The sequence below is a fragment of the Ovis canadensis genome, chromosome 11, assembly GCF_042477335.2.
Source record: "Ovis canadensis isolate MfBH-ARS-UI-01 breed Bighorn chromosome 11, ARS-UI_OviCan_v2, whole genome shotgun sequence".
Lineage (NCBI taxonomy): Eukaryota > Metazoa > Chordata > Mammalia > Artiodactyla > Bovidae > Ovis > Ovis canadensis.
In genome coordinates this window covers 50,590,610-50,616,630 of record NC_091255.1, presented here as the reverse complement: position 1 = coordinate 50,616,630, position 26,021 = coordinate 50,590,610, and the positions used below count along the sequence as shown (strand labels likewise).

Here is a 26,021-nt window from a genome sequence, read left to right as displayed (position 1 = left end):
CAAAGAGAAAGGCAAGATCTAGGTTGATTCTTCAGGGAAAGGGCTATTTCTGTAGTAAGAGGCCCAGCAGGCAGGAGTCACCTTCAAGAGGAAGGGAGGGGGTTAGGGCAGAGATTTGAGAGCAGGATGGCAGTCCTTCCTGCCATCCCACCTCCTCCTCTCCTGCTGCACCCCTGCTCCTGCCTAAGTATAGATGGGAAATAACGCACACTCCCTTCTTCAGCATCTTTCTTCAGTCTGCCTCTTGTCTGATTGAGGGCTGACATTCCAGTTCCAGTCTTTTTTGGCCTCCACTCCCCCAGAGAGTGTACCCTTCTTTCCTAGGGCCTCTCCTACTAATCTCCAGCGTTCCTTGGCCCTGGCTCCAGGAGTCACCCTTCTCTCCTGTCCCATCTGTGCCTCCCAGGACTGCTGCTTCTGCCCCTCGGCTCCCCACTTCACCTTCAGTCACGATCTCGCCTGTCAGCAACGTGCCTTTTACAGGTCAATAAAATTAGCGACTGGGGGCAGAGCGGGGTTGGGGGGGCGGGGCAGGGGCCCAGGGGTGTTAAGCTCAATGGCCTTGAATGTGGCTGGACGCACGGAGTCCGGACGCCTATCATTCCAGGGCTAAACAGTGACAGCTGAGGGACCTGAGCTGGCATTGAGGGCAGGGTGGTTGGGGGAGGCGGAGATGCTATGTTGCTGGGAGAGAGATGGACAAAGGATAAAGATGACCTGGGCACCTCAAGGTCCCCTCGGTGGCCTGGGCCCCTACACAGCTGACCCCTGGTTGGGGGGCCTTGACTTTAGAGGCGGTGGGAGAGCTTTGCAACCACTTTGCCAGGCTGGGAGAGCTTTCCTGAGCTCAAATGGAACGGGGAACGCAGATAAGGAGGGGGTTCCCAGGCTTGCTTCTTCGTGTGAAGGGGTCTTTACATGGAGCCACTGCCTCCAGGGCACCTGGGTAAGGTTGCCTGAAGAAGGGCGTTTCATGAGGTCCTCAGGCGCCCTAAGCCTTCAGGAAAGCCAGAGCTCCTGAGCGTCCCTAGTGGCCCGGATGCTCCCCGCCCCCCACACCCGACCCCCGCTTTCTGCCCACCTGAGTAAACCAGCCGGTCCCACCCCGCGGAGGCTCAGGGAGGGGCGCGGCCGCCGCTCCCCAGGCCCCGCCCCCGCCGGGCCCCGCCCCCTCCCCGGCCGGCTCGAAGCCGCTGCGCTCCAGAGCGCGGTGGAGAGCAGGTGGCCGCAGCCGGCTCATCTCTGCCCCGCAGGTAAGTCCGCGACGCGGGCCGGTTCACGCTGAGGACCTCAGGGCAGTGCGGGAGAACAAGGCAGCCCCTTCCACCTGTTATGTCCCCTCGACTCAAAACTGGGGGGCCTCGAGGGGCAGGGATGAACCCCCGTTGGCTCTGCGCACTGATGCTGGGCATCTGGGTAGAGGGTGAGACTAAACTCTGGAGAAGTTTCGAGGGTTCCGGCTGGCTTCCCTTGACACTGGGGCTGGCTGCAAGGCACGGAGAAGGACAAAGCCGGACGGTAGGCACGCAACGTTCTGGAGGAGAGCAGGTGGAAGGTGGGGACTACGGGGTTCATTGACTAAACGAGCCCCGTGCCTCACCAAGGGCAGCTTCCTTCACCCTCCCTTTACGGGGAGATGGGGTGACCCAAACGGCTTCTGTGGGGAAATGCGGTGAGAGCTGCTGCATAGCTGAGCTGGAGCCTGGGTCTTTCCGTGTGCCCGGCGCAAACACACCTGGATCATTTATTTGCACCCTGGATACAGATATGTAAGGGAGAAGGGGATGATGGAACAGGGGCTGCTCTAGATGACCCGGGGAACCCCAAGAGCCTGGGGACTGACTAGATGTTTTCTGTGTCCAAGTCCCAGAGTCAGATGGTGGAGGTGATCACAGAATCGGGCCTTATGGTAGACCTGGGTGCATTTGCACCTTCTGTGTCGAGATTTGGGCTATAGGCAGGTCCTAACTCCTAGGATCACAAGGAAGCCATCCTAGAAAAGGAGGTCCTGGGCTGCCAGCTCAGATGTGGTGCTTAGCACTCTGAGCCACAAAGGAGAGTCAGACTTTGGGTGTTGGTGTTGTGTCGGGGTAGAGCAGAGAACCCTGGATTGTAGAATGGGAGGAAGGTCAGGATGTTACTGTCTGGGATCCAGACAGGACTCCTTGGACCTTCTAGAGATCATTGCAAGCCAACAGACAGACCAAGACCCAACTCAGGTGGGGAGGGGGCTTCCTGTATCTGAGTAGTTTCCCCATTGCGTTGTCTCCTCTCACCACATATGCCATCATTGTCGGAAGTCCTTCCTCATATCTGACCTTCATCCCTTCTGCTTCTGTGCCAGTTTGTTGCTTCTGGGAGGGGGAGGCAACGGAGGCTATAGTGGAAAGAGTGGGGGCTCTGGGGTCACTTAGACTTGGGCCCTATCACCTCTATCTGCTGAGTGACCTTGGGTGAATTAGTTAACCTCTGAGTTCGCTTCCCCATCTGTAAAATGGGGATAATAATAGAACCCACCTCATAGGGTGGCTGCAAGGATTACATGAGAACACACACGTAGAGCGCTTAGCACAGTGCCTGGCGCCTGGTGAGGGCTCAACAAGTGTAAGTGTCCCCTCGCCTGTAGGACAGCAAAGCCGATCTGCGGGGGGTAGGGGTGGGGTTGGAAGTTCTTTTTTAAACTTGGCCAGAGAGAGCAGTGCCCTTCACGCCCCCTTCCCCCACCCCCACCCAGCCCCTGTTGGTCTCTGGATCTTAACTAGATCTGTCTGAGCTGCCCAGGGTCCTGCACCACCTTCTCCTTTAGTCACCCTGCTTTTTGTCTCCAGGGTGAGGAGAGGGGTCCCTGCAGGGCAGGGACCAGCAGCAGCCCACTTGGGGAGGGCTGTGTCCCAGGGGAACAAGCTAACTTAGGGACCCAATCCAAAGAAAAAGGCCCATTGTCATCACCTCCCTGCCCTCCCCATATCCAGAAATCCACAAGTTGGGATCAAGCGGCACTCAATTTTTTTCAGGAAGATAAATAATACAAGTGACTGAAAGTCCTGCTTGGGGATTGTCCAAGCTCCCCTCCAATGAAAAGACAGCTCCAGTCCCTGCCTGGCCTGAGCTCTGGAGGCTGCCAGAGAAGGCTGGGTCTAATAAGCACCCTTAAACCTGGGCAAGGGCGGGGCTGCCCATGTCTTGGCTTTGTGTTTTCAAGGGCTCTGCTCTGGCCCTCATCTTGCCATCCCTCTCTCTGTGGGATGAAGAGTAGCCAGCAGAGCTAAGGGGATGGGCCTGAACATCCCTTTCGAGACCACATGCCCCATACCTGTGGTGCTGGAGGTCCCTGCCCAGAAGGTTGCCAGCTTGCTCCCAGCCCATGCAAGCCTCTTCCTTGAGCTTGCCCTCCTCAGGGCAGGTCACACACTAGTGTGTGCACCCCTGGACCTGAGAGAGGGACACCTGAAGATGGCCAAGGGCAGCTGTCTGCAGCGTGTGAAGATGGAACCAGGCTGTGTGTTGAGGCTGGGCATCTACCTCCGTGCATGTGAGTCTCTTGCAATGCAGAAAGCAGCTGGCTGTAGGAAGCGGGGCTGCTGGCTGGGGCCAGAATAGGAATGGAGCTCTTTCTCTTTACACAGAGTTCTGCAGAACTCCCAGGAGTCACAGGAATCTAAATTGGAAGCTGGTCTTCCAGGTAATTATGAAAGTGTATTTGTCAAGGTGGGAGTTTAGAATGTATTTTGTTTTATTTTAGGCCACACCACATGGCTTCGGAATCTTAGTTCCCCAGCCAGGGATCGAAACAGTGAGAGTGCTGAGTCCTAACCACTGGACCACCAAGGAATTCCCAGAATATATCTTAATTAGCAGTTTACTAGCTTGATTTATAATTTTTAAACATTTCGACATGGATAGGTGGGCCCCTCTTTGTCCCCCTGCTCTAGGCCTTGCAAATGTTAGGGGTGGAGCCCGCAGCATCAGCAACCAAAACTGTTATTTGGTGAATTCCCTTCCTGCTCTCCCTGTCCTAACAGCACCCCTCTGAAACTGGGCTTAGGACACGCCCACCTGGACCATGAAGGAGTTTCAAGGTGAAATGAAGACTGTCAGCTGTCACCGACAAGCGGTGCCCCCATGGGTCTGCTGACCTCATTCTCCATGCCAAAATTGGGACATTAAAAAAATGTCTCCTGTGATGCTTAACAGGGAAGGGATGAGGGGGAAAGAGGTTGCTCATCTCCTAACTGTGAAGCTGATGTGAGCACTCACTGGACCCAAGGAGCAAGGAGGGAGTTCAGTGGGGACTGCAGCAGGTGGGATGGCAGTTAGACTGCAGGAAGATGGGGGCTGGACCCCACCGTCTCTCTGGCTGCCTGTCTGAGGGGGCGCTGGACTCGCAGCCAGGAAGAGGGCTGTATTTCTGGAATGCGGGTCCTCCTGTAAGTTTGGGTGGGGAAGAGTGTGGGGGCCAGCTGGTCAGGCAGTGGGAGTAGTCCCCAGCAGGCAGGAATGGCACATTGGTCTCGGCCATAGCCGAGTGCCCTGTGGCACCTGAACACACCGTCTGTTCGGAAGAAGATGCACAGCCTTTTGGAGTCGTGTCTGACTCAACTCTCAGATTCTGATTGGGCTGCTTGAGGATCAAGCCTGCCGCCTTGGCCTCATTAGGGCTGTGAGGTGCTTGACTGAACTGGACACACTCACACTCGGACACACACCCAGGCAAGCATGCCCACCTTCAGCAGCCCACAGATGTCACTGTGCATGGCAGTGCACCCCTCATCACTGTCCCGAATACAATCCGGGCTATGGACCCCACCATGGACCCACTCTGACATGTGGGCTCTGCCAACCCCTTGCCTTCACCAGAGTTCACATTCTCTCTCCCCTATTGGTGACTTTTCATTTCACCTTGGGTGACCCACCAGCTCCAGTGGCCAGGGCTTGGCTTACTTGAGGGTGGCTGGGGGCCAGATGCCTGCAGAGGTTCAATGCTGGGGACAGGAGGCAGCCGTGCCACCCTCCTAGGACTCCCGGCAAACCCCACCGGGCTCAACAATCAGCCCCTCTGCTCCCCCGAGGCTGGAAGGGAGTGTCTCTGGGTCCCTGTGCAGTTCTGGGAGCCTCTCAGCCTGTAAGCGTGTCTGTCCATGTGTCCTGTGTGCTCTCAGGGCAGCCCTGCCCCTGCTTTTATGTTGGTCATTTTCTGCCTGTCTCTGAGCCTCTTTTTCTGTGTGTCTTTATCCCTCTCCCCTTTCTCTGTGTATCTGTCTCTGTCTCTCTTGGTCTCCGTCTGTCTTTTTCTGTGTGTCTCTGCCCTTGCATCTGTCTCTCTGCCATGCACACACATCTCACTCCTTGTTCCTCAGCTCTGTGTCCCTGATGGTCGGGGCGTCTCACTAGTTCATCTTTCAGTATCTGTTGGTCTTTGCCTCCCCCCATCTCTGCCTCTAAGTCTGGGGCTGTGTCTCTCCAGCCTCTGTTACTCTCACGAGGCGTCCCAGGGAACAGGGCAGCCAAATGTCTCTGACTGCAGAATAAGGTGACAAAGCTTCCCCGGGCGCTGCCATCACCTCTGGCCCCTCCAACTGCCAGGAGAGAGGACTGTCGGGTTCCAGGAAAGACCCTGAGGCTGGCCCACCTGCCCTGGCTCCTCTGCTAAGAACTTGAGAATTGGGGGCTTTGGTTCCTGACTGAAATATTCAGTGTTTTCTTCTGCCACAAGGCCCAGGGTCACAGGCCTGGCAGTGGGGCTGGGGGTTCAGAGTGTTGAGGGGGAGAGCCCTTGTCTGTGACCTTGAGCCGAGGGAAAGAGGTGTTCCTCAGGAGGCTTCCTAGGAGCCTTCCTCAGAGGGAGGCTGATTTGATGCTTTTCTTTTTCCTCGAAGCAGCCAAGCTCAACGCACCCACCCCAGGCTCCAGCTTCCAGATCCAAACCACCACTGTGCTCCCCGCCCTGTTCCAGATATTTCTGCCAACTGCCCCAGGGCCTCAGGGCCTTGTTCAAACAGCCTCCTTGCCCTGTCCCCCTGCCTCCTCACTTCAAGGGGCCTCTCCTCGCTGCCACGGCCTCTGGTACAGGAGCAGCTGTGTTGGCTGTTTGTTTATCTGACTAAAGTTTCCTTGGGTGGGGTGCAGACCAATTCCATAGGTGCTTTTTTCCCCTCTGCAGATGCCCAGACCAAAGACCAGGCTGACCCTGCAGTGCCCCCACTGCCCTCCCCCAGGCCCCCTTCAGACTCTCCTACCTCCCCAGGCCCCATGCATCTCTACCCTCCTGATCTCAGATCTGTTGATCCCTACATCTGATGCCAACAACCCCCTCCCACTGGCCAGGCAGGAGACGAAGCTATGACACTGCCCCGTACCCCCATCCCTCATCTAGGGCACGGGAAATACCCTGAGAAAGTGTTGGGAATTGGAACCCATGAGTTCTCTGGGTGTTCCCAAAGAGAAACATGTGGGGTGTGGTCTTCAGAAAGTGGGAGAAGTCTGCCCGTGTGCCTACCCACCCTCGTTGGCCGAGCCTGGAGCCAGCGGTAGAATGAGACTTCAGGAAAGGATTCATTCTCTAATGGGTTTGGGGACCCCTCCCAGGATTCATCCCAGAATGATCTCCCTGAGACCCCAAGGGTCTTTCCGTCCCTGGACTTTGCATGACAACGTACTACATACAGAACCGCTACATCCTGCCCGATGAAACCTGGAGAGTTCATAAAAATCCCGAATCCAGGCAGTCTGGACTCGACCCCAGTCTCCTCATTCCCCACAGCTAGGCCTCCTCCCAGGATGGAGCCAGAGCTGCTCTGTGGGCAACAAGGAGCCCAGGCTGCCTCAACTGTCCCTGTCATCTCGCTCTCACCCACACCTCCTCCACCTCCACAGTCTGTGATGGAGACGTCTGGTCCCCACCCATGTCTCCAGCAGGGAAGGGAGTGTAGGGGCCCGAGTCTTGTGACCTCGTTCTGAGATCTGCTGTCCTAGTTAGCAGCTTCCCGGGGGGAGAGGGACACCAGAACCTTTCAGAGATGCTTGCATACCATCTGGGTGCTAATTGGGAATGGGAACGTCCCTAGTTGAGGCCAGGGACAGCTATTCCGGGGCCACAGGATGGGGTGTGGGGGTGGAGAGGCCAGAGGGGGGATCAGGAAATTTCCCCAAATAGCCTGGCCAGCAGCCACATGTGGGAGCTAGGCCCGGGGGAGGGGGGCCACACAGCCCAGCTGGGCAGGTGGGGAGCAGGCAGCTGGCCAGTTGACACACGGTCTTGAACCTCAAGCTGGACAAGGGGCAGAAATGAAGAAGGACTGGTACGGTCTCCTTTTTTTCTGCTAAAATGGAATTCTCTGGAACTTGCGGTGGAAGACTATGTCCCTGCCTTGTCTCTTTAACTCTCCCACGGGCCTTGGTAAGCCCTAACCCATCCCCCAGCCCCTCAATCAGGTGACACTGATTTATTCATTCATTCAACAAATATTTATTGGGACTTCCCTGGTGGTCTAGTGGTTAAGACTCCGCACTTCCATTGCAGGGGGGCACAGATTTGATCCCTGGTTGGGGAACTGAGATCCCGCAAGCCACATGGCACAGCCAAAAAAACAAACAAAAAACCTCACGAATATTTATTGAGCACCTACCATGGGTTGTGTTTTTTTCTAGGTCCTGCCCTGGGAATTCAAAGAGAAATAAGACGAGGGGTGGGGGAGCAGGGATAAGAGAGCATACAGAGAGGCAGGCAGGGCATCGACCTTAAAGGAGCGGGAGGAGGGAAGGCCTCTCGTGGTATTTCAGCATCAGCTACAGGAGCGAGAGGTAGGAGCCAGGAGGAAAACAGAGCTGCAGGCAGAGAACAGGTCTTGAGATCCTCTGGGTTGAGGGAGAGCCTACTGTGCTCCGGTAAGAGAAAGAGCCACTGTGGCTGTAGCAAAGTATCCTAGCAAGGCAGGGAGGGGCACAAAAACAGATCTGAGGGGCACGGGATATTTTGACCTGGACATTTTGACCTCAAGGATGTTTTGAATGCAAACATTTGAAACCAAAACATACCAACACTGAAGACTTCTTCAGATAGTGCTTTCCCGTTTGAACTCTGTTCATCCAATTTAATTCCTTCATCAGATTTTTCCACTTTTTTCCATCTATGGTACAAACACATTTCCCTTTTCTTTTTCATTCTATTTTAACTTAACTGAAATTATTTTCACTGGCATCAATTCTGTATAGATTTTGCAGCCGAGAATTGATTCGCTGATCAATTTCACAATGATTAAAGGCCCCCCACCCTGCTCTCCACCATTGTGTGAGTGACTGGGTAACTCTGCCAATTTTGGAAGATTCGAATGTAAACAGATTTGTGTTCAAGATTGGATTCTTGTGTCCACTTTAGTCAACAACGTTTTCTTGTATGTGGTTCTAACTATTACCAGTGTTCCTTGTACCAGCCAAAGTCTTAGGTGGAGAGTTGCATTCATATCTCAGTTAATCTGTGGGCAGGATCATGGATTGCAGAGAAGGGTTTGGGGGAGGTGGATAGGAGCCAGATCTCCTAAAGTAAGAGAAGCCCTTGGAGGTTTTAGGCAGGAGAGTGACATGTTCAGATTTGCCTTTTAAAAAGTCTCCTCTAGGGAATTCCCTGGTGGCCCAGTGGTTAGGACTGGGCTCTTTCACTGCTGAGGCCCAGGTGCAATCTCTGGTCAGGGAACTAAAATCCTGCAAGATGCACGGTGCTACCAATCAATCCATCAAATAAAAAAGCTCCTCTGGCCACGTGGAGAACAGACTGGGAGGGTAGTGGAGGCAGGGAGGCTGATGAGGAGGCTGTTGTGCCAATCCAGGTGGTAAAGAGAAGTGAACAGCTTGAAGACAGGTTAGGGAGATAGAAAGACAGGGTAATCCCATCTTGCTTCCCGGCTCCCAGCACAACCCTCCCCGCTCTCTCAGAATGTCCTCCATGCCATTTCCCACACCTCAGCTCCTGCCATCGCTTTCTCTGAGGTCCCAGATACCCCAGGGTTCGGCCACTTGAAGTTTGTACAGGGTGGAGACCAAGAACTGGGGTGTTTTCCTTGGGGCTGTCTCCCAGTCTGTCTCCTGGCTGAATGTGGTGAGGGAGGGTCAGGGATGCCCTGCTGAGGTTGGGGTTCGGGGATGGAATAGCCCTCAGATCCACCCACCCAGAGCACGTGGCTAGAGCAGCCAGGAAGACCACAGACTTGGCCATGAAACAGACCCAGACACAAGGCACTTGTCTGGTCCATGGCTCTGAGCTCTGGGTGTGACCCTGGGCAGGGGTACAAAGGGGCCTCTGTCAGTGCGGGGCACGGAGCCCACCTGGGCCAGGCCAGGCGCTGGAGGAGTGAGGAGGTGGGCTCTAGGGTGTTTGAAGAGAGAAGGCTTGAAGTAACTGACCTGAGGTTTGGGTGTCATCTGGGGCAAGTCACTTCCTGTCCTTGACCTGTCTGCTCACCTGTGAAATAGAATCTGAATCCCAGCTTCCCAGAACTAGCTGCATTGTCAGGACTGACTTTGTTGATGAAAACGTCACCTTCCTGGAATCATGTATTTTAAAATATTAGTTAACAACCACACATACTGATCACCGGGTACCTGTTTCCAAAAACACTGTAGAAACATTGACTCATTTAATCCCTGTAAAAACCCTCTAGGAAAGATCCTATTTTATCCTTGAATCTGCCTGCAGTGTGAGAAGATCCATCCTTGGGTCGGGAAGATCTCCTGTAGAAGGGCATGGCTACTCACTCTAGTATTCTTGCTGCAGAATTGTCCATGGAGAATTCCATGGACAGAGGAGCCTGGCGGGCTACAGTCCATGGGGTTGAAAAGAGTTGGACATGACTGAGAGACTAACACTACAGATGGGGAAATTGTGGCTCAGAGGTCGCCAAGGCCACACAGCTGGGAAGAGGCAGGAGTAGGACCTGAACCCAGTGGGGGCTATAGCTATACTATGCTATTTCCCTACAGGAAGGGGTGATCATCCCTTAGGCCAGGGAGCCCAAGCACAGGGTGGGAGGCCTGATTCTTCATCAGGGATGGAGAGGGATTCAGGAACACCTCTGCCTTGAGGAGCATAACCATGTAATCTCTCCCTCCCAGAGCCTGGCCCCTAGGACAGGGCTATGAGTGACCAGAGACCCAGGACAGGAGAAGAGGGTAGAACAGGGCGTTACAGGAGCAGGTCACAACCCTGCCACCTTTGGCCCAGTTGTGGGAGCAGCTGTGACCAGCAGAGGCTGGGGTAGGTGTGGTATGCCTTCAGCTAGGACTAGTCATACCCGTGGGGTGCCAGACTTGGAGCCACGTGGTTGGAGGAAGGCCAGGGTCTGGCTGGACATAAAGCATGGACATGTAACAGAATGGAGTCGGGGGCTTCTGCCAAGGGGCTGAGGATGCTGGAGAAACGGAGCCCAAGTCCACAGCGTCAGGACTTTCGGTCTTCCTGGAAAGCCTTTGAGCATGTGCAGAACCTGAGTTTAAAAGGAGGCGAGGCTTACCAGGCTGAGGTCAAACAGGCCAGTAGCTTACATCCTAAGCAGCAGGTGGTCCAGTGTGGGCGTGGCTCAGGACTGGACGTGGAGAGCTGTGAGTGCCAAGCTCTGAGCTGGTACTTGCTCTTCCAGATGCATCTCTAGGCCTGTCTGCTCTTCGGAATCACCTGGATGCTTGTTAAAAAGGCAGACACCAAGCCTCACTCCAGATTCTGAATCCCTGGGATGAGAGCCCAGCCCAGGATGCCTGACAAGCTCCCTGGTGATGCTCACGTAGCCAGGCACATGGGAAAACTGCCAGGTGATGGGTTCTCACCCTTGGCTGGGCATCAGAATCACCTGGGCAGAACCGAAAATTCCTGGTGCCCAGGCTGCAACCTGGACAAATTCCATCAGAATCTCTGAGGAGGAGTCCCATCATTTTCAAAGCTGCCCAGGTGATTCCAGTGAGCGGCCACAGTTGAGTATCTTTGAGCAGCCCTGACCCTTATCTCAGGCAGTTCTGGGCTGAACTGTGCCATCCTCAGAGAGTCCTTTCCTGGCCACTTGTTCTCCCTGACCTTGTGCGTTTATCCACGTATTGACCTGACCATCCTAGATTGCAAGCTCCATGAGGGCCCCTTAAGACTTTTGTTCATTGCTGCATCCCCTAGGCATAGAATGGAGGGCCTAGCATACAGAAGATGCTGAACGGGTATTTACTGAGTGAATTTATCGAGTCCTTCCTCTGTGTCAGGCCCAAAGGGAGATACTCTCCATATGTCATCTCAATTTTCGCAACAAATCCACCAGGTAGATACTTTTGTACCCATTTTACAGATCAGAGAGGTGAAGCGGCTTGCCCAAGGTCTGAAGGCTCCAGAACCCAGGCTTTGTCCTGGGCCCTGAACTGCCTCCCAGCCAAGGGCTTTGGGCAGCCCCTGCTGTGGGAAGCAGCCTGACAGCCTGGAGGCTGAACGGAGGGCCTGGGCAACCGAGGGTATGTTGACTCAGCCCATCCCCAGGGCGTTTCTTGGAAGCTCTCTGCTGGTTTTGAAAGGCTTCCTTCACGGCCTGCAATGGCTGTGTGCTTCCACCCACCCGACTGATTTGAAAGGAGGACTCCTTGATGCGGTCGGCAGCTGCTCCCTGGCCAGCAAGATGGACCATGGCCATCCCACCATCTCCCTCAGCCAGTGCGCTCGGAGGCTCTCCCGTCCCTCCTGCCCCAGGTGACCCCAGATTCTCAGGGTCATTCTCAGTGCTTCCCTGCCTTCATTCTTCTAAGGTTAGCATCTGTTAGGTTCAGTTACTTATACTGAGGAAGAGGGGAAGACCTCAAAGTCCAGGAAGGTGGGAGAATTCTGCTGGACAAACTAACCAAAGAAAAGCATCAGGAAATGAAGGGTGGGTTGGGGAAACTCAAAGATCTAAATTTCCTTAGGGTTGATCCTGGCTGGTAGTCAGGGCCTCTCCTGGCCTCTTCTGAATGCAGCTCTTTAAGTAGGAAGGAGGGTAGCCAAGATCCCAGTGAGGACCCCTGGGCCCTCAGCCATTCCTTCTCTTCCATGGGGCAGTATAAGCAAGTCCCCACAGTAAGCTGACTGCCTTCTAGCCTGCTGCTGTTGCAATGAATATTCTGGGGAGGGGGCCACCCCTGCTGTGGACACCCTAGTCCCCAGCCTCCTCTCCTCCCGCTCCAGCCTCTCCTACATGACCCAGGCAGCTTTGCCCAGCCGGGTGAGGAGGTTGAAATAATTTCCGTTGCGTTGGCAACAAACACAAGTTGGATATAACTCTGGACTAGGGAAGACTGGGGACAGGCTGGCAGTCTTGAGCGGCAGGATGATGGGCAGGAGGGGAGGGGTCTAGTCTGGATATGCAGACGGGCACTATGTGTTAGGAGAGGAGATTATTTGTGAGGTTTCAGGGGTTCCACCCAGGCCAGTTTGTCTTTCCTCTCTTTTTGCCCCATTAGTTTCCATTGCATAGCTGGGGGAAGTTCTTTCTGCAGTCTTACCACTGTCCCTCCTGCTTTAACTAACAATGTCATCCCCTCACATTATAATGGCTCTTTACAGCCTGCAAGGTGTTTTCTATTTGTTATCTTATTTAATCGTCTCAGCTGTCAGCCTTGGGTTAGAGGAGTTATTATTAGTTAGTGTTAGCCCCATTTCATAGATCAGGAAACTGAGACGTGGGGAAAATGGCCATGTTCCCAGTCACAGGTCAGTAAGTGGCAGAGTGATATGTAAGTGCTTGTTTGCCTGATTACAAGTTACTCTAGTTTTCATGAGGCCCCCCTCCCCAAATTACTCTCACAGACACACACATACCCTTTACCCCCAGCTCCTCACTCTTCCATGTCACCACAATTCAGAAGCAGCCCAGGCCTGAAAAGGTCATGGTGTCCATCCCCCTGCCTCTAGGCCGGTGCAGTGGAGCCTCCATGGGGCCCATATCTGGAGCTCATCTGGCCATGGTCCAGGAGAGGGTGATGGTGGCAAAGGCGGGGGAGTCGAGGGTGTCAGCTGCTGCTGCTTCTTTTTGAGCAAAGACTTTTAAAGGTTAATGTGATAATCTCATCATGATTACTGCAAACTAAGGACCTCATGCTCATCCAAGAATCTATTACTAGTCATGCAGGAGGGGCGGGGAGACTGCATGGGGCCCACCCCGCCTCCCCACCGCCATCCTCACGCATGTTGAGGGGGGCCCAGCCTTTCAGTTTTACGTTTTGTTTTTAGTGGAAAGAGGTATTTCTAGATTGTGGTAAGGATGCTTGGGTCTCCCTACTTCAAGACCTGGACCAAGGGATCCCAATCCTTCCCTTTTACGTCTAAGTTACTGTTCTAGGAGGGGCTGCTGGTGGATCTGGATGCAAGGCCAGAGATCTCAGAAAATCAGGGACCTGGGAGGTCATCACACATCCCCACCCCATCTTCCCTGCTGGGCAACCAAGGCCTGTTGCTGTTGTCCTGCATCACGCCTGCCCAGAAGTAAACCAATTAGCACCGTGTCTGGTTCTGTGTTCCCAGCGCCTGTCTCATTATTTGGGGATTTATGTCTCGGTCACCGTGAAGGACGACTGTCCCGGTTTCCACTGGGGGGAGCCCGGCCAGCCATAGAGCCCAGCGGGCGGCAGGAGGTGGTGCTGTCCTGCTTGGGGGCAGGATGGGGATTTAATTTCAGGGGGATTTGCAAGCAGTGGGGAGCCGCCCTGGGCACATGGTGGCTTCGGGCTATTTTAGGAGGCAAAAGGCTGGCCCTGTGGGGGGAGGGCTCTCAGCCTTTAGCGATTCTGCCCTTTCAGTGGGAGTGGAGAGGACCTGGGATGGAGGAGGCAAGCCCACCTGAGGTTGAGGCTTCTCCCAACTTCCTGAAACTCAGGGCCCCAGAATGAGTCTGTACTTCCAACCCCAGGTGGGGCAGTGAGCAGAACATGAGCTGCTGACTAGGTAAGGGTCTTTGGCTCCTCTCCTGAGCCCCTCTGTTGTAGACTTTCTAACTGGGGTCCTTGGTGTTATTAGCAGGAACAATTAATATAACCATCTCACACATTTGTGATAGGAATTATATTTACTGAGCGCTTAGGGAAGGCCCCATGGCACAGGGGAAAGGGCACAAGCTTAAGGCCAGACACACCCGGCTCCCGTTCTGTATGGGTCACTTCCAAGCTGGTAATGTGGGTTATGTAAGCCCTTTCACCTCCCTGAGCCCCAGTGCCCTGTCTCTAAAGCGAGGACCATAACGCCTCATTAATGACGCCTGTGTTATTAACTGGGCACAAATTATGTCAAGCACACTGCAGGGATGATCTCTCATCACCCTCTGCCATGTTAGGATGTGTTAATTGTCCTGTTTTACAAATAAGGAAACTGAAGCTCAGAGAGGGAAAGTAACTTGCCTTGGCCCACACAGCCAGAGCAAGGAACCCGATCCATTTTCTGCGCCCACAGTGAGGGTTGGTTCATTCCTTAAATCCAGCAATATGTGTTGGTTATCTTTGATATGCTGGCACTGTTCTAGGGCTGGGGATTCATCACAGACAAAACAGAGGAAATGGAGGGACTTCCTTGGTGGTCCAGTGGCTAAGACCCTGCATTCCCAGTGCAGGGGCTGGGGTTCGATCCCTGGTCAGGGAACTAGATCCCGTATGCCACAACTAAAAGTTCCCACATGCCACAACAAAGATCAAAGATTTCATGTGCCACCCCGCCCCACCAAGCAGCCAAATAATACATATTTTTTAAAAATACGGAGGAAGAGGAGATAATGGGATGAGACTGAGCAGCAGGGAGAACTGAGTCGGCCAGTTAGAGACACAGTGGCTTTATTTAGACTGAGAATTATTTTCTGATGGCATTATGGGGGGAAGGTGATAACTAGGGGATGGAACCCCTCCTTGGAAGATGCTAGGTGGGAAAGGGAGCACCAGCATCCCAGCAACCCCAGCTGTCAGGACTAGGAAAAGGGTTTCCGTGTTGTCTTCCTCCTCATCCCACATTTATAGGAAAAAAGTCTGGGTGTATTGGGATAAGGCACTATGAGAGGAAAGAAGGCCTAGTGTTTAGAGTCAACCAGATGGGGTTCAATTTCACCCCTTTCTGGCTGTGTGACCTGGGGCAGGTAAACTAACCTCTCAGAACCTCCCTTTCCTTATCCTAAAAAAAACTATTTATTTTTGGCTATGCTGGATCTTCGTTCCCGTGCACGAGGGTTTTTCTCTAGTTGTGACAAGCAGGGGCTACTCTTCGTTGCAATGCATGGCCTTCTTATTGCTTACGGAGCACAGACTCTAAGTGGGCGGGCCTCAGTAGCTTTGGCACATGGACTTAGTTGCTCCTCAGCATGTGGGATCTTCCTGGACCAGGGATCGAACCCGTGTTTCCTGCATTGGCAGGCGGATTCTTTACCACTAGACTGCTAAGGAGCCCCCCTTTTGTTATCTTTAAAGTGGGGAGAGGAATGCTGACTTTTCAGGGCTATTTGGGAGGACAAAATGGATCAATAAAGATGTGGGAAGGGGCTTGAAAACAGAAGGCTCACAGCTAGGAGCTGTGTTGTGTGTGTGTGTGCAGGGTCGGAGTTTGGGGGTGTGTTATCCTGGTGTATCTAGGTGAAGCCACGTCTTTGTGATGGCACTCAGCTGGCACCTGTGCTCCTGTTGAATGATTTCAACAGGCCAGGCAGAACAGGAGAGCCAGCAAGCCTAAATACAAGGTCCGGTGCTCACAGTGCTAGAGATCGTTCTCTGGGTGTCTAGATGGAGAGGCTGAGCTCGCCAGCAATGACATGAAAATAAATGAGGGAGGTTTCATGAAGCCTTGGCTCTCTATAGAGCTGACTCAGAAGTGCAGAAAAGTTAACAGTGGGCAGCATGAATAGAGGACAGGATAGAGGGTCGGGGGAGGTGATTCCCTCCCTGGCTCTGTCTTAAGGAGGTCATTGAAAGCCTAAATATGTTTAAGGGGGATATGAGTGGGATCATAAAACTTCTGGAGACAAGTTTTTATTGAGTTGAGTGGTTCAAGTCACTTGGTCACCATGCAGGGTACTGAGCAGAAGGAAATGAACAAAGGCCCAGAACTAGCCCCGTCAGCACAGTGGTACAGCCTGGGCAGGGTCTGGGGACAGTTACAGCATGATAAGTGCAGTGTTAGGGTCCCATACAAGATGCCCTAGGAGCATGTAGGAGGGGCTTCCTGGAGGAGGTGGCCATGTCAGGGGAAGAACAGCTGAGGGAAATGGATCTCTTTCACTGAGCAGAGAGATCCCTGAAGAAGAGGCTGCCAGCCATGTTCAGCTGGCTGTGGAAGGTGGGGAGGGCTTTTTCTGCATTACCAGGGAGCAGATCTGGGCTTCCCTGGTGGCTCAGCAGGTTAAGAATCCACCTGCAATGTGGGAGACCTGGGTTCGATCCCTGAGTTGGGAAGATCCCCTGGAGAAGGGAACAACTACCCGCTCCAGTATTCTGTCCTGGAGAGTTCCATGGACTGTATAGTCCATGGGGTCGCAAAGAGTCGGACATGACTGAGCGACTTTCACTGAACCACTAGGGAGCAGATCTAGAACCCGTGCTCAGGCATTACAGGAAAGCAACTCTCAGCTCCCATACTGATGGGCTTTCTGTCCTTGAGACTCTCCATCAATGGGATGGGCCATCTCGAGAAGCAGTGAGTGCCCCATCCTCAGCACGTTCAAGCAAAGGCCAGAGGCTAACTCATCAGGGACAAGTTACAAAAGGGACAGGATGACCTCTAAGATCCCTCCCAGGTCTGACCAACTGCATGCAGTTTGTTATGGACAGACATAGGATGTGGACCATGACAGAGAAGACGTGGTCGGATCAAGTTAGAGGGTGGCTGTGTTGGGGGTGTGCTTGCCAGGTACTGCCATGTGACTGTCAGCTCCACTCTGCGCTTACTGGTTTTTGAGTAACCCCTTCACTGAGATATGTCACATACCATACAATTTGCCCATTCAAAGTGGACACTTTAATGTGGCTTGACTCTTGGAGTGGGAATGAATTCATGCATTCATTCCACAACCCTTTATAGAGCATTTATAGAGCTTAGCACTGGTGCTTCTGATACCTGGAAAATAAAAGACCTTTCCCCACGGGGGAGACAGGTAAGTGTCTAGGCAAAAGCATTGCATCTTGGGAGATGTGCTTAAAGGGAAAATAACCAGGGCCTGGGATAAAGATAATAATAACCTGGCTGGGGAAAGGGGGTCCTGGGGAGGTGATAGTGGAGTTGAGGCCTGAGTGGCAAGGAAAAGGCCTTGTGAAGATCAGGGGAGAGTTCCAGGCAGAGGGAACAGCAGAGACCTCAAGACAGGAGTGAGTTGGTAGACGTGAGAACCAGGAAGCAGTGCCAGGAGCTAGCAAGTGAGACATCACCAGGGCTCCCCATGGCAAGACCTCCTCTCTGGAAGGCCTGTTTCACACGAAGGCTGGCCGGAGCATGAGGTGGGAAGAAGGGCACTGGTCCATATTCTTTAATACAAGAGCCATTCCTATCGCCTTTCTTTGAGACTCTCCAGTAATGGAATGATGGCAGGTTCTGTTAGGAGGTTATGCCATCAGCCCCTGCCTCCTGCCCTCCTCTGCTTGGCTTCATTCTCCTGTCTCATGCCCCAATGTGAGCCAGAGCCAGTGCTCTGGGAAGAATCAGAAATGATCCCCAGCCACATACACCAATGATGTTTCCCCAACAGGCCCACTGATTTAATCCCCTGACCTGTGGACAACCCATTTGCTCCTGACTTCATGTGTGACTTTGAGCCAGTTACTTAACATCCCCAATCTTTCATCTCCTGATCTGTAAAATGAGGATCAAACCAGTCTGGGGCAAGTTGTTATGAGGATTGAGTGCCATCCCTCTTGGCACTCAGGAGATACTCCATGAATGTCAGCTTCCTTATTCTCCCTGAGCTTCCCCCACAAAGAGGGGCTGGTTTACAAAAGGGTAGGGAAGGGTTCCCAGGTGGTGCTAGTGGTAAAGAACACGCTTGCCAAAGCAGGAGACACCGGTTTGATCCCTGGGTCAGGAAGAGCCCCCTGGAGGGCATGGCAACCCACTCCAGTATTCTTGCTTGGAAAATTCCATGAACAGAGGAGCCTGGTGGGTTACAGTCCATAGGGTGGCAAAGAAGCGACTTAGAATGCACAGGCAGGGAAGGTCACAGCAGGCCAGTGCGGGGTGGCCAGTTTGGGGTCCCCTCCCCCCAACTCTGGGACCCTTTGGAAGGTGAGGGGCACTCAGGACTGGCCAGCCAAGGGTAGGGAGGCTACTCACCGATGGGTCCAGCCCTGCCGCCAGAAGAGCCCCTGCGTCTCCCCTGTCTGCTGCCCGGGGAGCCCCAGGGCCGGCCACTTTCCCGACCCGCTCTTCTGCGCTCCGCTCCGGGCGGCGCGGCTCCTGGCACCTGCTCCCCGTGGGCCGCCCAGGGGCGGGCTCCGGGGACGCGGCGGCTGCCCCGAGACGCGCGGGCCCGGGACTCATCCGCCGCGCACCTCCGGGAGCCAGGAGCCGGGAGCCGCCGAGAATCCGGACCGCCCCTGGCGGCGGCGGACGACTGGATGCGGCCCCGCTCGGGTCGGAAGCGCCCTTCAGGTAGGCGCGGGCGCGGGCCGTGGGACCGCACTCCCGGCTCCCCATCCCGGACCGACGCGCCGCTGGGACTGAGCACCCAAGGGGGCCCGCGCGGGGTGGGGGTGTAGGTGGCTCCGTAGGGCTGGTGGCAGCAGCGAGGACCCTACCCTGCCTTGTGCTTTGGGAAGGTGGGCGACAAGAATCACTGCTTAACCGGAAACCGAGGCCGAGAGGGGGGACAAGGGTGATGGCCAGAACTTTTAGCTCCCAGGAAGTAGGGGAAGGGAGGCTGGCGACCATAGGCCAGGGACAGCGAGACTCATCCCGAGAAGGGACAATTCTCCGCAGACAGGGGGATCGACCACAGAACCTACCTTTTTTGTCTAAGTTCTTTAGAGACTCCAAAAATCAACTCCCACCCCATCAGCCCCTGAGATAGAACAGAAAGGAAGGGGTGGGGGATGGGAGACCTATTGTCTTTTGGGGGTGGGTGCAGAGAGTACACTCATCCCCCCCACTCCGTCACCCCCATCTCCATTATTCACAGTCATTGGAGGCCGCCTTGCCTGCCCCTCCTCCTTCAAGCAGAATGCCTCCTCTTCTGTCAGGGTCAGAGGTAGAGGTTGGCCCTCCTGGCCTTTGTGGGAGGCAGGATTCCGCCTCACCCGCCCCTCCCCACCCACCCCCACCCGCGCCGACAAATCTCAAACAGCCCCCGGACCTCTCAGCCCTCCTCCCTCTGGCTCTCTCTCTCTCTCTCTGACTCATTCTCTCAGCCCCATCTTGGAAGTGCTGACCCTGGGGCCATCACGATGGGGAGCCTTGTTTGGGGGAGCTAGTGTTCAGGCTTTTGGGGAGTTGGGCTGGGAGAGCAAGCAGTGGATGAGGCTGAACTGTGCCAGGGTCCTGGGCAGGGGCTTTGGTGCAGGTCGGGGGGCTCTCCTGTACAAATCAGGTTCCTAGGCCTTGCCTGGAAGCAGAGGTCAGAAGAGGGGACATTGAGGCTAATCCCCCCGCCCCCACCTTAGAGGCAGCTGTTCTGTGTTACCACTGAGGGCCCTTCGAGGAGGGATGCAGCTGAGATAACAAGAAAGACTTCCTTCCGGAGGGTGGCCAGAGGATCTTTCAGGGGAGAATCAGTGTCCAGGAGAGGCAGCCCTTATCTCTAGGGTGTTCAGAGGAAGGAGGCCCTCTGGGACTCCCAGCCAATAGGGGGTGAGGATAGCCTGGGGGGATGGTGACCTCACCTCTGGACCATTGCTCTTGTCACCTCTCATGCCCTCTCTCTTGCTTCCTTGGAGCCAGAGTGTTGACTTTCAGCACCACTTAGCCAGCTCACTCCTGAAAACCCCAGCACCCAGCCGTCCCCAGGGAAAGGTGACAGGCTTCATCTCTCATCACTTCGGATGGGACAACAGACATGACTGCCTTGGTTTGTCCAGTGGATCCCTCCCACCCCCACCCACAGCAGCCCAGCCTCAGGGCCTCCTGCCTGGCAAAGTGGGGATGTGTGAGCTGGGGGTGGGAATGGCTGCCCCCAGTCGGGCCATCCCCCTCCTCTAGGTGGGAGTCTCTGACTCCTTTGGGGAGTCTTGGGTATGACCATGGGTGACCCCAGCTCTCTGGGCCATCCCCTGGGGGTGCCGCTCTGTGGGGGCTGCACAGTGAACACCCTGCAAGATGTCAGCCTTGGGAGAGCAGAGTGCTTGGTGGTGGCTCCTTGGGGGCCTGTGGGGGGCAGCCAGGCCCAGGAGGGCTCACACTCCACAGGACAAGAACAGATGAGGCCTCTCTTCTTCCAGACACGGCCCCATACTCCCGCCTGTGACCCTGGGAGTGATGGGATGGGGGCTGCCAGGCTGTGTACCCCTTCCCCCTGCATCATAGGATGAGGCCTGTCGTTTCGATTGTGAGCCTCAGTTTCCTCATCTGTAGAGCCTCACAGGGTTGCTCTGAGGGTTAACAGAGGTGATGTCTGTCCAGTGCCCGGAAGGCAATGGGCACTCGCCACAGGGCAGTTCTTTCTCTGTCCCCACCCCACCTTCCTCTGGCTGCTGAAACAGACAAATACAGCTTGGCGTCCCCCCTCCACCCCAACCTTAGAGGCAGCTGCTCCCCGTGGCCACTACAGCACCGCCTGCAAGGGACCTAAGAGATTAGCCCAGCCCAATCCGCTCTCCTTGAAGACAGGGAACTGAAGCCCAGAGGGGCAGGGCTGGCCCGACTTTGGCCAGCCAGCCAGGCTCCCTTCTCAGAGGCAGCGCAGGGGACCTGGCTCAGGGAGGCGAAGGGTAGATATTGGCAGACCTGGGGGAAAATACCAAAGTGTAACTGGGCTCATTAAGGATTAGGTGAGGGAGCCCTTCATGCCCTGCCAAAGGCTGGGGACAGGCCTGGAACCCTTCTCTTCTGTTAACCCTTTGCAAAGACAGGTCTTCCCCAAGAACCCCCATCCCCAGGATGCAACCACTTCCCGCTCTGCACTTGCGGCCTCCGAAGAATTTCTCTCTAGCCATCTTTGGGTAGTGCAGTGCCCAAGGATACCACTGACACCTGGGGCCCCGAAGTCCACTGACACTCAGCAAGAAGGGGTGGAAACGGGCTCTGGAGCCATATCTGAGTGCTCCCTTCCCCCAAGCCCCCTCTACCTCCGCGAGGACAGACACATAGACCGCAACCTCGTGTGTGTGCTAAGTCGTGTCTGACTCTTTGAGACCCAATGGGCCATAGCCCTCCAGGGTCCAGGCAAGAATACTGGAGTGGGTAGCCATTCCCTTCTCCAGGGGATCTTCCTGACCCAGGGATTGAACCTGGCAGGCAGGTCCTTTACCACTAGCACCACCGGGAAGACAGCCACCTTGGTCTCCATCAATTCTCCTGTGCTGGCATGAGCCTGCCTTCAAGTGGGTGGCTCCCTCCCTGGTCCAACACCCCCCCACCCCCACCCCCACCCCCTGCTGCAGGAAGGTGAGAACAGAGGGAACTTTATCCTCTTCCTGTGTAAATTACAGACTCCTGGGCACACCTATGCTCTTTTTCTCTGCTTTCACCAGGTCTTTTCCTGAATTAAGTCCAATTCTCCCCCGTCTTCATACCCTCTCTTCCTAGTCTCTCTGGCTCTGGCCTCCCCCCTCCCTGCCCAGGGGGTTGGCATCTCCCTGCCTGGCATCTGGGACGGTAAGGGCTGGGCAGCCCTGAGCCTCATCAGGAGCCCTTCTTTGCATTCATAGTCCCCTTCCCCACCCAGAAGTTCAAACCAGGGCATAACAGGCTTTACAGTGAGAAAGAAAGTGAAGTCGCTCAATCGTGTCTGACTGACTCTTTGCAACCCCATGGACTGTAACCTAGTAGGCTCCTCCGTCCATGGAATTTTCCAGGCAAGAGTACTGGAGTGGGTTGCCATTTCCTTCTTCAGGGGATCTTCCCTACCCAGGAATCAAACCCAGGCCCCCTGCACTGGGAGTTCAGAATCTTAGCCGCTGGACCACCAAGGAAGTCCCCCAGAAGCAGCTCTTACACTGTCTGTCTATGTACTTTGAAGCAAGTCCTCTCCCCTGCTCTGGGACTCAACTTCCTCTTCTGTTAAAGAGAGCGTGTCCTGTCCAAATGTGGGTCCAGTGAGGGTGAGTCATGCTGGTTCTGAATAGAAGCCAGCACAGGGTGTGCTGACCTCTTAATGCTCACAGCAGGGGTTAGACCGACATGTGTGTGCGGTAAAAACTGCCCACCCCTCCACATTTCTGGCTAGGAGCCGTGGCTGAGCTGGAGTGGTGGAGCTCCCAAGAGGACAGCTGGGAAGCCTGTGTTAGGCAGGGCAGGCTGCAGCAGGCCCAGCAACCTGGCTGGTGGGTACACAATTAGCCCCAGAATCCAAGCGGGCCCTGTGAGCCCAGAGGCTGTATATCATGGGGGTTTAATCAGCCCCGTGGCAGATATTTGTCTGCTCTCTTGGACCATGTCCTGGGCCTGCCTGTCATAAACTGCACTGAGATTTCAAAATACCACTGTCCCCCTGCTGCTGGGGCAGCCTGCTCTCCTGGGCAAGGCCAGAAAATCTCACTCTCCTGAAGACTCTTCCCCCTGGCTGATTGGACCACCCCCACCCCCATACTCGTACCTGGTACTTTCTTCCTGGTCCGCTTTCCTTCTGAGAGAGCAGGGGAAGACTTGTAAAGGCAGGAGAATAGCTGTGATGACTTCCATCTAGAGGTGAGGGGATGTAGAATCTTACAAGGTGATGGAGTGACTTTCCCGTGTGCCCTCTGTGGGCAGAGCTGTCCCCTGGACTCCAGACATGATGTCCAGGAGTTTGTTATGGCTCAGAGGGGCAACCTAGTTGCCTCAGAAGTGTGGAGGAGTGGAGTCTACCCTCCTGGGTCGGAGTTCTATCTCTTATCTTCCCGCTTGACGCTGGCTGCGCTATCTGGAGGCTATCTCTGGTACTGCAGTCCAACCAGACCTGCCTGTAGAAGCAGCTCCCCCCCCACCCCCTTGGTTTTCACATGGTGTCCTCCCGTGTCCATGAGCGGTGCCGTGCTTGGTCGTGGCCGACTCTTTGCGACCCCATGGACTGTAGATCACCAGGCTCCTCTGTCCACGGGCTTCTCTAGGCAAGAATACTTGCCTGGAGTGGGTTGTCATATCCTCCTCCAGGGGATCTTCCCGACCCACGGATTGAACCCGTGCCTCTTTGTCTCCTGCACTGGCAGACGGGTTCTTTCCTACTTGTGCCACTTGGGAACTCTGGGCATGACTGTGTCCACAGTTCCTCCTTTTATAAGAACACCAGTCATATGGGGTTAGGGGCCCACCCTAACTCCATCTTAACCTAGCTAATAGCATTTGCAACGACCTTATTTCCAAATAAGGTTGCACTTCATATTCTGAACTGCGGGAGATTAGGATTTCAACATACGACTTTGAGGTGGGGACAGATGTTCAGTGACAGCCTCATTCCATGAGCTGGGCACAATGACACCCGCACCATGACTCAGCTACACTGTGACATGCATACAGAGTGCCACAGATTCGCCCCAACAGACAACAAGGTAACCGAGACATTCACAGTGACCCAGGTACACCGTGATAGACACATAGGGTGACAGACGAAGGGACTGCACTCACAAGCTGCAAAACACAGACACATCCCAGATTTTAAAAAACGACGTTTATAGGACCCTGAGGGGTATTTTACAGAGAGCAGCTCGTCTAATCCTCACAATGTGTGTGACTTGGGAACTGCTCATCACCCCATTTTACAGATATATAAATGAGAGGACTGAGGCTCCAGTCACACAGCCAGGAAGTGACAAGCTGAGGTTCGAAACCAGGTAGGAGTCATTAATTGCTCTTAATTGCTGTGCCACTCTGGTCCATTCACTCACACTCCCCACACGCGTAATGACGGCCGATTTTGTGGGCACATGCCCAGAGAAGTGACAAGCAGTTTACTGAGAGCAGGGGGTGGGGTCCAGGGACAACAGGCAAGGTTCTTGGCTGTGAACTTGAGAAATGAATTTGCTTTGTTCGGATGTGGGCTCCACCACTAGGCGTGTGGCCTTATGGGAATGTTACGGCCATCACTTGTCTTCACTGGGTCTAATTTGCAAAATGAACACAAATCTAAAGACACAGGAAATGCCTTTTAAGAGGGTGTATTAGTTTGCTCAGGGCTTCCCAGGTGGTGCTAGTTGTAAAGAACCCTCCTGCCAATGCAGGAGATGTAAAAGACACAGGTTCAATCCCTGGGTGGGGAAGATGCCCTGGAGGAGGGCATGGCAACCCACTCCAGCATTCTCACCTGGAGCATCCCATGGACAGAGGAGCCTGGTGGGCTATGGTTCACGGGGTTACAAAGAGTTGGGCACAACTTAGCAACTTAACACAGAAGCACATTAGTCTGCTCAGGCTGCCATAACAAAGAACCACAGACTGAGTGGCTTGAACACCAACTATTTATTTTCTCCCAGTTCTGGAGGATAGAGGTTTGGGTTCAAGGTGTAGGGTTGGCTTCTTCTGAGGCCTTGTTCCTTTGCTTGCAGACTGCCATCTTTTTCCTGGGTCTTCCCATGGTCTTCTCTCTGTAACTGTGTCCAAATTTCCTGTTTTTTGGCTGCCCCACGAAGCTCGTGGAATCTTAGTTCCCCGATCAAGTATCGAACCCACGCCCTTGGCTGCGAGAGTGCAGAGTCCTGACCACTGGACCACCAGGGAACTTTTGAAATTTCCTTTTCTTAGAAGAGCACCAGTCATATTGAATTAGGGACCACCCTAATGACTTCATCTGAACTTGATTACCTCTTTAAAGGTCCTCTCTCCAAATTCAATCACATTCTGAGGTACCAGGAGTTAGGACTTCAAGTCATGAAATTTGTGGGGAGAGAGGATGGGGTCACTGGGCACAATTCTGCCCGTATAAGAGAAATGGGCTCAGTCATCCTCACTCAGGCCCAAGCCAGGGGTCAGCCCCAGTCTGGGGGAAAGACACAGTTCCTGACCTTAGGAATCCTCTGTCCTGGTGGGGGAGACACAGGCCCTGCCCTCAGGAAGCCCCCAGCTAAAGCAGAGGCAGGAAACGTGCACACAGATTCTGGAAGGAAGTGAAAATCAACCCAGTTCAGTCTGAGGAAGGTCATGGGGCAGAACAGAGCCCATTAGAGGCAAAGTCTGGTGGGAAAGATTCAGAGAAGGGAGTCAGAAAGGAGAAGAGGAGGGGCCTGGAGGGGTGGTGTGCATGCCCTGCAGGGCCCGGGGTGTGTGTGTGTGTGTGTGTGTGTGTGTGTGCGTGAAGGGGCTGTGTTCAGCAACCCAGGCAGCAGAGCCCAGATTTCCACTGAAAACACCAACTGTTGCCATAGCCCGAGTGGCCAGCACAGCAGGGGGTATTGGGAGCCACGTGGTGAGGGGTGGGGATGGCTTCACATGCTGTCACTGTGTCACCGTGTGTGAGTGTCACTGGCGCTGGGCACTGGGAGGCTGGGTTTCTGTAGTCCCTCCTCTGGCCCAGCAGCTTCTGCGTCTCCAGCAGGTACCACAGGCCTGCCTGTCCCAGGATTGTCTGTGTGTCTGGGCTCTGGCAGGGGCTGAGAGGGCTCCAGGGTCCCTCAAATGTGACTCTATGAGCTTCCCTGCTGCCTCTCCCTCAATTCTCTGAGGCTCAGTCTCCCTCTGAGTGCTTTACTCTGAGTCCCTAAGCGCCAGGCTCCCAGTGTATGGCCATCTCTTTTGTTTTAAACCTTAAAAAAAAATTTTTTTTTAGATTATTTATCTGACTACAACAGGTCTTAGTTGCAGCATGAGGGATCTAGTTCTCTGAACAGGATTGAACCCAGGCCCCCCACATTGAGAGTGCGGAATCATCAGGGATGTCCCAGTGTGAAGCCATTTCTGATACTCTTCCAGATATTCCTGCATTTCACTGCTGCTTTATCTGAAATAGCCCCCATCT

At 54.4% G+C, this 26,021-nt stretch overlaps 1 protein-coding gene across 1 annotated transcript in view; it reads left to right on the top strand.

The window, feature by feature from the left end:
* The first annotated feature begins 1,201 nt into the window (after window positions 1-1,201).
* Window positions 1,202-26,021, top strand: part of ZNF385C (zinc finger protein 385C) — a 59,119-nt gene continuing 34,299 nt past the window's right edge. The window contains exon 1 of the mRNA XM_069603756.1: window positions 1,202-1,253. The gene's annotated coding sequence lies outside the window, so the exon portion shown is untranslated. The remainder of the gene's footprint in view (window positions 1,254-26,021) is intronic.